We start from the raw sequence: 15155 nt of genomic DNA on the forward strand, positions 1-15155 counted from the left end.
TAAAATGTTATCTGTTGTGTGAAAGCCCATTTTACCAGTGTGTTTAAGTTCCTCTGAAGTGTGTTACTGTCACTGGCATAGGAAGAAATTCACGAGCATTCTTTGATGCTATCTCCGTGGAAAGAGCAATCTTACACACTGGCTCAAATTGGGATTTTGTGTGTTTAGTATCTTTCCTCATCCACCAATATAAGCACAAATCTGTCTCATAATGTACGGTCTAAGAATGTGCCAATGTTGCAATGTGGTGATAAATTCTTCAGTGTCACAATGTACTCACCAACTGTTTCACCACTTTTCTGATTTCTGGATCCAAGTTTGTAGCTTTCCACGATCTCTAGTGGCTTAGGGTTGAGCCTCACTTCAACGAAGAAACGGAAAATTATGATTTAAAGATTACACTGTCAATCATTCACATCTCTGTCTTCTCCTGAACTTCGAGTTCAAATTTGTTAGTGACGTTGAGTCACACGTTAAGACAGCACAGTCTTTGTCTTTGTGAAGGAAGTGATTTGGGAATGGCTGTTTGAAACTGTCCCTTCTTGCACAGAAATTCAGTGCAAATACTTGATCACTCACAATTTCCTTGAGAGAAATTTGTTCACAATCGCATTCGACACGGAAACTGCCTCAGCATTAATCTCACTGAAGCAGAATGTGACCGTGTTGTATGTTTCAGAATGTTGGTGCCGTTATTTGTCGCTTTTAACCGAGACCAGGACACAGGGAAAGGTTCATCCGAGTTTGGAATATATTATCATTCAGGAGGAAGAAAAATCAACAGGAACCAAATAAGAAAACCCAGTCTCCAGATTTGAGAATCTGGAGATCCGCTTTGGGAAAGTGAATCAGAGCAGAATGAAGGGTGAACAGTCCAACTGCCCAGAAGAGATAAAGACACAGCTCAGTCAACACGTTCCCCTGGTTTATGATGCTGGAACATTCCTCACACAGAAATGATTCAACCCAATGACAAACATTCTTACAGCTGATAATTTATGCTACTGATTTAAGGACTGTCTCATGTGGTTACCGAGTGACGACGAGAAGATATTAAACTTTGTTCTATTCAATCCAGCTGTGATGAAGTTTGAATTTTTCTACCTTTTATAAACAGTATTTGAAGGGTCTCGGTAACAATGTTCAGTGTTGTGGAGAGTGGGGTCTGGGTGAGAAGCTGCTGAGTGTGACAGGGTCAGGACTGGATGCAGGAAGTTCTCTGACAGTCTCCCTCTATCTCTCTAATGGGTTTGAGTTGATTTACGACTGGTAGCTTTTATTTTCCTTTTCTTATTTAGAGATACAGCACTGAAACAGGCCCTTCGGCCCACCGAGTCTGTGCCAACCAGCAACCACCCATTTATCCTAATCCTACATTAATCCCATATTCTCTACCAGATCCCCACCATTCTCCTACCACGGACCTACACTAGAGACAATTTACAATGGCCAATTTACCTATCAACCTGCAACCTCTCCCACTGTCAGAGTGATGATGTAACAGTCACATGAGATGAAGTTTGGGAGAAGAGAGAGCAGCACCAAGGATGCTCGCTTAGCAGGCAGACTGTTTACACCACCCGACAAGTCGGCCTGAGGCTGTGCCTCACTGATCATGTGGAGTTAAAGCAATTCTTCCAGTCAGTTAGTTCAGTTGTCATTTCATGAGAATTTCGGTCATCATGACATCGTCAGTGACCTAATGGTTCAGGTGTCTGAGTGATGTTAATCATGATGTGATGAAATGATTGTATGTTCCAGTCTTTCCGTGGTGGGTTTTCACACTGAGTAGAAAGGTGTTGGACATGGTCTGGGAATGTTTCACACCGCTCCATTCCCAACTTCATTTACTGACAGAAGATATATTTCCATCATTACACAGCTGGCTGCACAGCCAGAAGCTGTGCTGAAGGTGACAGCTATGCCTATGCAATTGACAAGGTGGCTGAGAGGTTAAAGCGATGGACTGCTAATCTATTGTGCTCTGCACACGTGGGTTGGAATCCCATCCTTGTTGCTAGTTTATGAACTGTTCAGTGTATTGTTTATGTGTAAAGTCAGCCTCGAAACCTGTTCTTTTCAATGTCCAGACAGTGATTCCAGAATTTGTTATACTTTATTAAAATTGAGACAGACAATTGGAATTCTTCACCCAAACTGCACTGGAATGAAGATCAAATAGGGATCACGAAACAGAGCAGGATTTTTCCTCCCCTCCTTCCTTCCATCTTTACTTTCTCTGGATTTGCACCAAGTGAAAGACAAATGGGAAAAGCAAATGGCGAGGGAGCAGATGCCGAAAATTATCCTTTGGCAAGAAATTTATTTTCAAATCTTCTTGATAGATTAAGTGAGTGAGCAATGCTTTGGCAGATGGAGTTTAAAATGAGGGGTCATCTAGTACCGACGATAGATCATAGTGTTTTTTTGTCAGAGGTGAGATGTTAGAAACGGCGGAGGAGCAGAGACCCGAATACTGAATTAATAAAAGCTAGTGGACTGGTAGAACATAATGTGAAAAGTGAACAGAATCTGAAGATTGGAACTCATGTTGCAGTGATATAAAGCTCTGTGCTCCTGAAGTAAATGTCCAAGCCCAGATTGTGGGGAATCTGTGGAGAGTGATTTGGTTTTTATTCATTCTTGGGTGTGAGTATCGCTGATAAGGCTAGCATTTATTACCCATTCGTATTGCCGTTGAGAAGGTGGTGGAGTGCTGCCTTCTTGAACTGATGCAGTCCATATGGTGCAGGAACACCCACAGTGCTATTGGGGAGGGAGTTCCAGGATTGTGACCCAACAACAGTGAAGAAATGGCTAGATTGTTCCAAGTCAGGATGGTGAGTGACTTGGAGGGGAACCTGCAGGTAGTGAGTTCCCATGCATCTGCTGCCCTTGTCCTTCGAGGTGGTAGTGGTCACGAGTTTGGAAGGTGCTGTTGAAGGATACTTGGCGAGTTGCTGCAGTGCAGATGGAGATGGTACACACTGCAGCCACTGTTTACTGGTTGTGGAGGGATTGAATGTTTAAGGTGGCGGGTGAGGTGCCGATCAAGTGCGCTGCTTTGTCCTGGATGGTGTTGAGCTTCTTGAGTGTTGTTGAGTGGGGTGTATTCCATCACACTCCTGACTTGTGCCTTGTAGATGGTGGACAGGATTTGGGGTGTCAGGAGGTGAGATACTTGCTGCAGAATTCGTAATCTCTGACCTACGCTTATAGCCACAGCATAGATGTGACTGGTCCAGTTACGTTTCTGGTCAAGATGTTGATGGTGGGGGATTTAACGATGATAATGCTTCTGAATATCAAAAGGTAGATTTTTTTTTCTCTCTCATTGGAGATGTTCACTGCTTGGCACTTGTGTGGCCAGAAGGTTGCTTGTCACTTATCAGCTCAAGCCTGAATGTTGCTCAGGTCTTGCTGCTTGCAGGCACAGACTGCTTCAGTATCTGAAGAGTTGTGAATCATCATCTAACATTCCCACTTCTGACTTATGTTGAAGAGAAAGTCGTCAATGAAACAGCTGGGATGTTTGGGTCCAGGACACTACCCTGAGAAACTCCTGAGGCAATGTCCTGGGCTGAGATGATTGGCCTCCACTAACCACAACATCTTGTTTTGTGCGAGGTATGACTTCAACTAGTGCAGGGTTTTCCCCCTGATTCCCATTGACTTCAATTTTGCTGGGGATCCTTGATGCCACACTCACTCAAGGGCAATCACTCTCACCTCTCCTCTGGAATTCCAGTCTTTCGTCTCTGTTTGGACCAAGCTGCAATGAGATCATAAGAACAGAAGATCGGAAGAACTCATAACAGGAGTAGGCCATTTGGCCCCTCGAGCTTGCTCCGCCATTCAATAGGATCATGGCTGACCTGATCATGACCTCAACCCCACTTTCTTGCCTGCCCACATAACCCTTGGCTCTCTTGTAGATAAAAATCTTGAAGACATTCAATGACCCAGCCTCCACTGCTCTCTGCGGTAAAGAATTCCAAAGATTAATGACCCTCTGAGAGAAGAAATACCTTCTTAAATGAAAAAGCCCTAAATCTGAAACTGTGTCCCCTAGTTCTAGATTCCACCACGAGAGGAAACATCCTCTCAGCATCTACCCTGTCAAGTCCCCTCAGAATCTTATATGTCTCAATACGTTCTCCTTTCATTTTTCTCAACTCCAATGAGTATCGGTCCAACCTGCTCAACTTTCCTCATGAGACAACACCTTCATCACAGGAATTAATCCAATGAACCTTCTCTGAACTGCCTCCAATGCAAGTATATCCCTCCTTAAATAAGGAGACCAAAACTGTACACAGTACTCCAGGTGTGGTTTCACCAGCACCATGTACATTTGTAGCAAGACTTCTCTACCTTTATACTCCATCCCCCTTGCAATAAAGGGTAACATTCCATTTGCCTTCCTAATTATTTGCTGTACCTGCATGGTAACTTTTTGTGATTAATGTACGAGGACACCCAGATCCTTCTACACCGCAGCATTCTGTAATCTCTCACAATTTAAATAATATTTTCCTTTTCTATTCTTCCTACCAAAGTGGATAACCTCACATTTTCCCACATTCTCCTCTATCTGCCAAATTATTTCCTGGAGCTGAGAGACCCTGGCAGAACCTAAATTGAGCATCGATGATCAGATTATTGCTAAGTGTGTGGTGCTTGATAGCACTGTTGGTGACATCTTCCATCACTTTGCTGATGATTGATAGTAGACTGATGGGGCGGCAATTGGTCAGATTGGATTTGTCCTGCATTTTTTTTATGGAGAGGGCACACTTGGGCAACTTTCCACATTGTCAAGTAGATGCCCGTGTTGTAGCTCTACTGGAACAGCTTGGCTGCGGGCGCAGCTAGTTCTGGAGCACAAGTCTTCAGTACTAGTGTGGAAGTGAGCAGAAAGGCATGGCACTATGCTTAATGGGAAATATAGCCAAGTTAGGAATAGTAGCTTTGCTGAGCTTTGATTTTAAGTGGCAGAAACCACAATGAAATAGTTAAAAGTAAAGGCAGAGCGTGTGAGACTGTAAAGACGAGCCGACACTGGTAATTGCAAAGACATCTGTTCTTTATGGCCTGATTGTGTGACTCCCTGTGGTTTGGAACAAATGGACTCCTGTGAATCAAATGATGTCCATCCCTGTGTGAGTGATAAGGAGTGCTAGGCCCCTCTTATCTTCGTGAACTGCCACTACTTGATGTAGCTGCAGACTGCACGAAACACTCAGGAATGTACACCTAATAGAGATAGCAGGATGCGCCGCAATTACTTGTCACAAGGTAGAGACAGACTCATGATCCATGTAGGGAGTGAGACTAGAATGATTATTGATGATTCCTATGCTCTTGCCAATTAGCTTGCTTGTCCGCTTTGTTTTCTCTTGCTGGTACAAAACAATATTTTATTAGTAACAAGTATGTATTGAAAATGGAGTGTATTGGAACCTCAGTAACAGATGTACTGCATGTCACCACATGGGTGAAGTCGAATTGTATCGCACTGATTGGTTAAACAAGGGGGTGTAGCATTAATCTTAATGTATAAACAATAGTACCTGTATCAAAAAACTTCACTTACTCTAGTGGACCAGACATACTCTGGGTGGAGTCAGTGTCGTTGCATTAGAGTAAGTCAGCCGGCTCAATGCGCAAATAAAGTAATTGATATTACCTACACATCCGACTCAGTATATTTACTGAACCAGACTGAAGGCAAAAAGAACTCAGATTTACACTAGAGCCGGAATGTTGTTAGGGCCCATAGTCTTTGCTGTATCGAGTGCCTTCAGCTGTTTCTTGCCATTATGTGGAGTGAAGCAAATTGGCTGAAAACTGGAAGCTGTGATGCTGGGGACCTCAAGAGGCCGAGATGAATCATCCACTGAGCAATTTCTCACTGAAGATGGTTTCAAATGCTTCAGCTTCATCTTTTGCACTGACGTGCTCGGCTCCACCAACATTGAGGATAGGGATGTTTTTGGAGCCTCCTCATCTGGTTCGTTATTTAATTGTCCTCCACCTTTCATGACTGGATACTTAGTTTCTCAGGGCAGTGTCCAAGGCCCAACCATCCTCAGCTGTTTCATTGATGGCTTTCTCTTCAACATAAGTCAGAAGTGGGAATGTTCGCTGATGATTCACAACTCCTCAGATACTGAAGCAGTCTGTGCCTGCAAGCAGCAAGACCTGAACAACATTCAGGCTTGAGCTGATAAGTGACAAGCAACATTCTTTGATCGGATCCTGATTGAGATATCCGTGCGTGGAGTGGCGGGATGTATGGAGAGTGATTCTGAAGAGGGTGTCTGAGCCTCGAGGGAAGAATCTGTGGAGAGTGGTCCTCAAAGGATGTCCGTGTCTGGAGATTTAGGATCTCTGAAGAGGGTCTCCGAGCCCATAGTGCTGGGATCAATGGAGACTGATCCTGAAGTGGGTGTCCGAACCTGGAATGGCGGGATCTGTGGAGAGTGATCCTGAAGTGGGTGTCTGAGCCTGGAGGGCAGAATCTGTGGAGCGTGATCCTGACGAGTGTGTGTAAACCTGGAATGGAAGCTTTCTGTGGAGGTACAGGTGGAGGCCATTCGTTCCCAGTATTTTATAAAGGTTTAGCATAACTTATATGTTTTTACTCTATGCCTCTATTAATAAAGCCAAGTGTCCTGTTTGCTCTTAGCTACCTTTTCAATCCTTCTAACATTGGTGTACATTGTCTCTCTGCTCCTGCACCCAGTTTAGAATTGTAACGTTTCATTTATATGGCATTCTTCCTTCCAATTTGTATCACTTCACACTTCTCTGTGTAAAATTTCATCTGTTATGTGAAAGCCCATTTTACCATTTTTTTTTAAGTTCCCCTGAAGTGTGTTACGATCACTGGCACAGGACAAAATTCCTGAGCATTCTTTGATGCTATCTCCATCGACAGAGCAATCTTTTACGCGAGCTCAAATGTGGGATTTTGTGTGTTTAGTATCTTATTTCACCCACCAATATAAGCACAAATATGTCACGTAAATCTTGTTCACTGCAGTCCCTGCTGCAGTTTGCTGCCTATATTTACAGACTTTAATCTCAACCTCGTCACCATGTTCTCTAATATATTCAGGGGGCATCAGCAGAGAAAATGTTCACCAACCATGGCAAGTGCAAGGAAATGTTTATTTATGTCATTATGTCATGAACATAATTGACAAATTTTTACATGTGTGAATCATCAATATGTGTCTTCATAAATGGAACCCCGTCACAATAAACACTATCACCTTTCAATGTTTAGCAGACAGGTTTGACGGCCTGATGTGTGTGATTCCCATATTAATGTGTTTGCACAAAGTTCGGGGAAAGATGGAGATACGAATAATTTACAGGGAAATCTTTTAAGCATATTACCACATCTCTCACTCACAAAGATCTGCAAACACATGGATTCCAAAAGAACCTGAGTACAAAATCACCTATAATAAACACAGCCAGAGAGACTTGCAATAACCTGTAGCTCAGGGAAAGTACATGATGTTATGGAAGGGATTCTGTTTCTTTTGTTAAAATATTTTTTGAAGAAGTCATAATCAAACTGAATAAATGTAGGACCAGTTCTTTTTCAAGAGAGCACCAAAAGAACCAATTTGGCAACTATGTTTACTGGTTGTCACATGATTCAAGTTAAATATAGAACAAAAACCATGGTAACCGGGAGAAATGTGGTTAGTGAAGTCAGTCATGCCCCTTGATTGGACAACCTTGGCAGCAGCAGCGCAAACCTAAGACAGCAGAAAACTCACAACCTTTGGTTGTAGCAGTAAGTGTGTTTTACCTGCTGGAGTGAGCAGCTGATAAAGTTAGCCTGAAGAATCGTCAAGGAAGGAGAGAAGACCACAACCCAGTTTGTTTTCCAGAAAATCTTTAAAAGACCCTGAGAAGTCCACTGAGTTAATTCATCTTGTCGCATGTCTTTGAAGAAGGCCTGCGGAAATTAATTCTCAGTGCCTTCAGAAAAGAACTGTTCAAAAATACCCTAGTGACCTGTCTACGTATACTCGGAAGTTAGACTGTATTCCAGTTTTGGAGCAACATATCTCATCTGAAGATTTCTTCAAAAATGAGCAAATAAACAGCCCAAGAGGTTTTTTTTGTCTGTAACAGAGTGCTGAATTTAAAAAAAAAAATCCCTTTTATTTTTTCAGCTATCCGGTGTGTGTGTGTGTGTGTGTTTGCGTGTGGCTCGAAGATAAAAAAAGGACTTTAAAAGTTGTTCAAGGTGAAAAAGGAACTTTTAAAATTTCCACCTGTGTGTTTATGCTTTACTTCATGACTAGTTAAAACTTGTTCGACAACAAATGGATAATTTTGTTGTTCATTAAAGAAACCTGGTCAGTGTCTTCTATTCTGGGAAAAATAGAGTATATGATTGACTGGATCAGTATGTGGGAAAAGTTCACATAGATGTTGTGACCTGTGGAGAAGTGGGATGAGAATAAAGAGTGCCCTCCTCTGCCCTTAGTTGTCACAGCACTTGTGATCTGGCTCAGCAGCTTAATGGGTTCCAGTGTTTGTCTCATAATCAGAAAATCTTGGATTCATATCATGGCTTCAAAAGTTTAGCTATCAATCATTTACATCCATTTTCTTGTGACCTTTAACTTTTCTTATGAATTTCATTCACAAAAGAAAACAGCTCAGTGGTTGCCTTTGTGAAGGATGTGAGTTTGAAATGGCTGTTCCTGCTCGTACAGATGTCCAGTGCTAATATTTCAACGGCAACTCAATCCCCTACAATTTCTTTGAGAGCAATGTGTTTGCAGTTGCATTTAACCTGGAAAACAGCTCAACATTAATCTCACTGAAGGAAAGTGTGACCGTGTTGTATGTTTCAGAGTGTTTGTGTCATTTTGTGTCTCTTTTAACCAAGACTATAACACGACGCAAAGGGGAGGGTTGATCCGAGGTTTAGAATATATTATCATTCAGGAGCAAGAAAAATCAAAAGGAACAAAATAAGAAAATCCAGTCTACAGATTTGAGAATCTGTAGATCCGCTTTGGGAAAGTGAATCAGAGCAGAATGAAGGGTGAACTGTCCGACTGCCCAGAAGAGATGAAGACACAGCTCAGTCAGCACGTTCCTCTGGTTTATGATGCTGGAACATTCCTCACACAGAAATTATTCAATCAATATTCATCTGCCAAGTCGGTCTGAGGCTGTGCCTCTCTGATCATGTGGAATTAAAGCAATTCTTCCAGTCAGTGAGTTTAGTTGTCATTTCATGAGAAATTAGAAGTCATCATGACTTCGTCAGTGACCTCATGGTTCAGGTGTCTGAGTGATGTTAATCATGATGTGATGAAATGATTGTATGTTCCAGTTTTTCCGTGGTGGATTTTCACACTGAGTAGAAACGTGTTGGACATGGTCTGGAAATGTTTCACACCACTCCATTCCCAACAGGCCATCACCTGATGTGATGGAAATTTCATTTACTTACAGAAGCTGCATTTCCATCATTGCACATCTGGCTGCACAACCAGGATCTGTGCTGGCCAAACAGCTGACAAGGTGGTCGAGAGGTTAAGACGGTGGCGTACTAATGCATTTTGCTTTGCATGTGTGGGTTCGGATCCCAATTTTGTCGTCAGTGTATGAAGTGTCTAGAACATTGTTGTGGGGGAGCTGGAAACATGTTCTTATCAATATCTCGCTGGTGATTCCAGAATTGTTTATACTTTATTAAAATTGAGACAGACAATTGGAATTCTTCGCCCAAATTGGACTGGAATGAAGATCAAATAGGGATCACGAAAAGGAGGAAGATTTTTCCCTCCCTCCTTCCTTCCATCTTTACTTTCTCTGGATTTACACCAAATGAAATACTAACGGGAAAAGCAAACGGCGAGGGAGCAGAAGCAGAACATTATCCTTTGGCAAGAAATTTATTTTCAAATCTTCTTGATAGATTAAGTGAGTGAGCAATGTTTTGGCAGATGGAGTTTAAAATGTGGGGTCATCTGGGACCTACGAAAGATAGATCAGAGTGTTTTTTATAAGTGGTGAGATGTTAGAAACTGGAGAAGCAGAGACCCGAGTGCTGAATCACTAAACACTAACGGACTGGTAGAAAATAATGTGAAAGGCGAATGCAATCTGAAGATTGGAACTCACGTTGTAGTTATATAAAGCTCTGTGCTCCTGAAGTAAATGTCCAAGCCTGAATTGTGGGGAATCTGTGGAGAATGATTTGTTTTTTATTTATTCTTGGGTGTGAGTATCGCTGGCAAGGCTGGCATTTATTGTCCATCCCTAATTGCCCTTGAGAATGTGGTCGGGAGCTGCCTTCTTGAACTGCTGCAGTCAATGTGGTGTAGGAACACCCACAGTGCTATTGCGGAGGGAGTTCCAGGATTTTGACCTAACAACAGTGAAGAAATGGTGATATAGTTCCTAGTCATGATGGTGAGTGACTTGGAGGTGAACCTGCAGGTGGTGGTGTTCCCATGCATCTGCTGCCCTTGTCCTTCGAGGTAGTGATCACGGGTTTGGATGGTGCTGTCGAACGTTACTTAGCGAGTTACTGCAGTGCATCTTGTAAGTGGTACACACTGCTGCCACTGTGCTCTGGTGGTGGAGGGAGTGAATGTTTAAGGTGGTGGGTGAGGTACCGATGAAGAGGACTGCTTTGTCCTGGGTGGTATTGAGCTTTTTATATGTTTTTGGAGCTGCAGCTATCCAGAAAAGTGGAGAGTATTGCATCACACTCCTGACTTGTGCCTTGTAGACAATGGACAGGCTTTGGCATGTCAGGAGGTGAGATACTTGCTGCAGAATTCCCAATTTCTGACCTACGCTAAAAGCCGCAGCATAGATGTGACTGGTCCAGTTTAGTTTATAATCAATGGTAACCCCCAAGATGTTGTTGGTGAGGGATTCAGTGATGATAATGCTGCTGAGTATTAAAAGGTAGATGGTTTGATTCTCTCTCATTGGAGATGTTCACTGCGTGGCACTTTTGTGGCAACCAAGTCGCTTGTCACTTATCAGCTCAAGCCTGAATGTTGTTCAGGTCTCGCTGCTTGTGGACAAGGACTGCTTCAGTATCTGAGGAGTTGTGAATCATCACCTAACATTCCCACTTCTGACTTAAGTTGAGGGAAACTCATTAATAAAACAGCTGAGGATGGTTGAGCCTAGGACACTACCCTGAGAAACTCCTGAGGCAATGTCCTGGATTGAGATGATCGGCCTCCACCATACATAATCATCTTGCTTTGTGCAAGGTATGACTCCAACAAGTGGACAATTTTCCCCTGATTCCCATTGATTTCAATTTTGCTAGGGATCCTTGATGCCACACACACTCAAGGGTAATTACTCTCACCTCTCCTCTGGAATTCCACTCTTTTGTCTCTATTTGGAACAAGCTGCAATGAGATCACAAGAACAGAAATAGTAGCAGCATGAGGCCATTTGGCCCCTCGAGCCTTCTCCGGCATTCAATAGGATCATGGCTGATCTGATCATGGCATCAACCCCACTTTCTTGCCTGCCCCCCATAACCCTTGACTTCCTTGTAGATAAAAATCCAAAGATGAACGACTGTCTGAGAGAAGAAATTCCTCCTCATTTCCTTCTGAAATGGAAAATCCCTAATTCTGAAACTGTGTCCCCTAGTTCTAGATTCCACCACGAGGGGAAACATTCTCTCAGCATCTACCCTGTCAAGACCCTTCAGAATCTTATATGTCTCAATACGATCACCTCTCATGTTTCTAAACTCCAATCAGTATAGGTCCAACCTGCTCAATCCTCCTCACAAGACAACCCTTCATCACAGGAATAAATCCAGTGAACCTTCTCTGAAGTTTTTTTTTATTTCCAACATATACTTTATTCGTTAAAAAAACTATAAAAAGATACATTACAAAACAGTTCAAAAACAGCACCAAGTCAACAATACAAAGATTGCAAAGGAGATCAGTTTCCTTCAGTACAGGAATGAATTGCCTCACAACCCTTCCATTTCATTTTACCTGCCATGTACTTTTTGCAGCAAACAAATATTTTCTGGAATAAAAACAAGAAATACTGGAACCACTCAGCAGGTCTGGCAGCATCTGTGGAAAGAGAAGCAGAGTTAACGTTTCGGGTCACTGACCCTACTTCGGAACTGACAAATACTAAAAATGTCACAGGTTATAAGCAAGTGAGGTGGGGGTGGGGCAAGAGATAACAAAGGAGAAGGTGCAGCTTGGACAAGGCCACATAGCTGACCAAAAGGTCATGCAGCGAAGGCAAACAATATGTTAATGGTGTGTTGAAAGACAAAGCATTGGTACAGAATAGGTGTTAACGGACTGAATATTGAACAGCAGCAAGTGCAAACCTGAAACAAACAGTGGGTAAGCAAACTGAATAAACTAAGATGAAATGAAATAAATGCAATATAAAAGGTTGTAAAAAATGTAAAAAAGCAAAAAAGAAGAAAAAAGAAAAAACAACTAAAAATGAAAGTAAAATGGGGGGCTGTCATGCTCTGAAATTATTGAACTCCATGTTCAGTCCGGCAGGCTGTAGTGTGCCTAATCGGAAGATGAGATGCTGTTCCTCGAGCTTGCATTGATGTTCACTGGAACACTGCAGCAATCCCAGGACAGAGATGTGAGCATGAGAGCAGGGGGGAGTGTTGAAAAGGCAAGAAACCGGAAGCTCAGGGTCCTGCTTGCGGACCGAGCGGAGGTGTTCCGCAAAGCGGTCATCCAGTCTGCGCTTGGTCTCCCCAACATAGAGGAGACCACATTGTGAGCAGCGAATACAGTATACTACATCGAAAGAAGTACAAGTAAATCGCTGCTTCACCTGAAAGGAGTATTTGGGGCCTGGGATAGTGAGGAGAGAGGAGGTAAATGGGCAGGTATTACACCTCCTGCGATTGCAGGGGAAGGTGCCATGGGATGGGGACGAGATGGTGGGGGTAATGGAGGAGTGGACCAGGTTGTCGCGGAGGGAACAATCCCTTCGGAATGCTGACAGGGGAAGGGAGGGGAAGATGCGTTTGGTAGTGGCATCACGCTGGATGTGGCGGAAATGGCAGAGGATGATCCTTTGGATATGGAGGCTGATGGGGTGGAAAGTGAGGACAAAGGGAACCCTGTCACGGTTCTGGGAGGGAAGGGAAGGGTTGAGGGCAGAGGTACGGGAAATGGGCCAGACACGGTTGAGGGCCCTGTCAACAACAGTGGGGTGGGGGATTCCTCCGTTGAGGAAAAAGGAGGTCATACCAGAAGCACCGTCATGGAAGGTAGCATCATCAGAGCAGATGCGTCGAAGACGGAGAAACTGGGAGAATGGAATGGAGCCCTTACAGGAGGTAGGGTGTGAAGAAGTGTAGTCGAGGTAGCTGTGGGAGTCGGTGGGCTTATAATGGATATTAATAGACAACCTATCCCCAGAGATGGAGACAGAGAAGTCGAGGAAGGGAAGGGAAGTTTCAGAGCTGGACCATGTAAGGGTGAGAGAAGAGTGGAAATTGGAAGCAAAGTTGATAAAGTTTTCCAGTTCGGGGCGGGAGTAGGAAACAGCACCGATACAGTCATCAATATACCGGAAAAAGAGTTGGGGGAGGGGGCCTGAGTAGGACTGGAACAAAGAATGCTCGACATATCCCACAAAAAGACAGGCATAACTAGGACCCATGCGGGTACCCATAGCGACACCTTTTACTTGAAGGAAGTGCGTGGAGTTGAAAGAGAAGTTGTTCAATGTGAGAACAAGTTCATGCAGGCGGAGGAGGGTGGTGGTGGATGGGGACTGGTTGGGCCTCTGTTCCAGGAAGAAGCGGAGAGCCCTCAAACCATCCTGGTGGGGGATGGAGGTGCAGAGGGATTGGACGTCCATAGTAAAGAGGAGGAGGTTGGGACCAGGAAACTGGAAATTGTCAAAATGACGTAAGGCGTCAGAAGAGTCACGGATGTAGGTGGGAAGAGACTGGACCAGCGGAGAAAAGATAGAGTCAAGATGGGAAGAAATAAGTTCAGTGGGGCAGGAGCAAGCTGACACAATGGGTCTGCCGGGACATTCCCGTTTGTGGATTGTGGGAAGGAGGTCGAAGCGGGCTGTCCGGGGTTGCGGGACTATGAGGTTGGAAGCTGTAGAGAGAAGATCTCCAGAGGAGATGAGGTCAGTGACAGTCCTTTGGATGGTGGCTTGATATTCGCCGATGGGGTCATGGTCCAGAGGGAGGTAGGAAGAGGTGTCTGTGAGTTGGCGCTGAGCCTCTGCAAGGTAGAGGTCGGTACGCCATACAACAACAGCACCACCCTTGTCTGCAGGTTTGATGACCATGTCGGGGTTAGACCTGAGAGAACGGAGTGCATCAAGATCAGAGGGGGACAGGTTAGAGTGAGTGAGGGGGGCAGAGAAATTGAGATGACAAATGTCCAGCCGACAGTTTTCAATGAAGAGATCAAGAGTGGGTAAGTGGCCAGGGGGAGGGGTCCAGGTAGAGGGAGAATGCTGGAGGTGGGTGAATGGGTCTGCTGGTCGGGAGGAGGACTCCTGGTCAAAAGAAGTGAGCCTGGAGGCGGAGAAATATTTTCTGGATACAGCCCGAGGGGATTTCCATGGATCCAGTCCCTCAGTTCACCTTCGTGGGGGTACCTTACACAGTGGTCTTCCCCAGTGAACCTTTGCCCCAAGCTGTAGTGCGTCCCTCAGCACGTAGTCTTGGACCTTGGAATGTGCCAGTCTGCAACATTAGGTCGTGAACAACTCTTTGCGCTGGAAGACCAGAAAGTTTTGGGCAGACCAAAGGATGTCTTTCACCGAATTGATAGTCCTCCAGCAGCAGTTGATGTTTATCTCGGTGTGCATCCCTGAGAACAGCCTGTGGAGCACAGACTCCTGTGTTACACAGCTGCTTGGGATGAACTGCGATAAAAACCACTGCATCTTTTTCAGCACCTGCTTTGCAAAGACAGACAGGGCAGTCCTCTCTCCTCTGTCTTGTTTGTTTGCTGTATTGAACCATTTGCTGAGTCTATTAGGAAGGATGCAAGCATAAGGGAGGTGATACAATCCGAGGCAGTGGAGTCACTCAGGTTAAAACTTCCCTGTACCTGGATGACGTCGCCGTCTTTTGCTCGGATCCG

At 44.2% G+C, this 15155-nt stretch overlaps 1 non-coding gene across 1 annotated transcript; it reads left to right on the forward strand.

Moving 5' to 3' along the window:
• The first annotated feature begins 1935 nt into the window (after positions 1-1935).
• trnas-gcu (transfer RNA serine (anticodon GCU)) lies at positions 1936-2017 on the forward strand. Its single transcript has one exon. It is a non-coding gene; the product is annotated as a tRNA-Ser (tRNA).
• Positions 2018-15155: the final 13138 nt, after the last annotated feature.

The sequence above is a fragment of the Heterodontus francisci genome, unplaced genomic scaffold, assembly GCF_036365525.1.
Source record: "Heterodontus francisci isolate sHetFra1 unplaced genomic scaffold, sHetFra1.hap1 HAP1_SCAFFOLD_121, whole genome shotgun sequence".
NCBI classification, from domain to species: Eukaryota; Metazoa; Chordata; class Chondrichthyes; order Heterodontiformes; family Heterodontidae; genus Heterodontus; species Heterodontus francisci.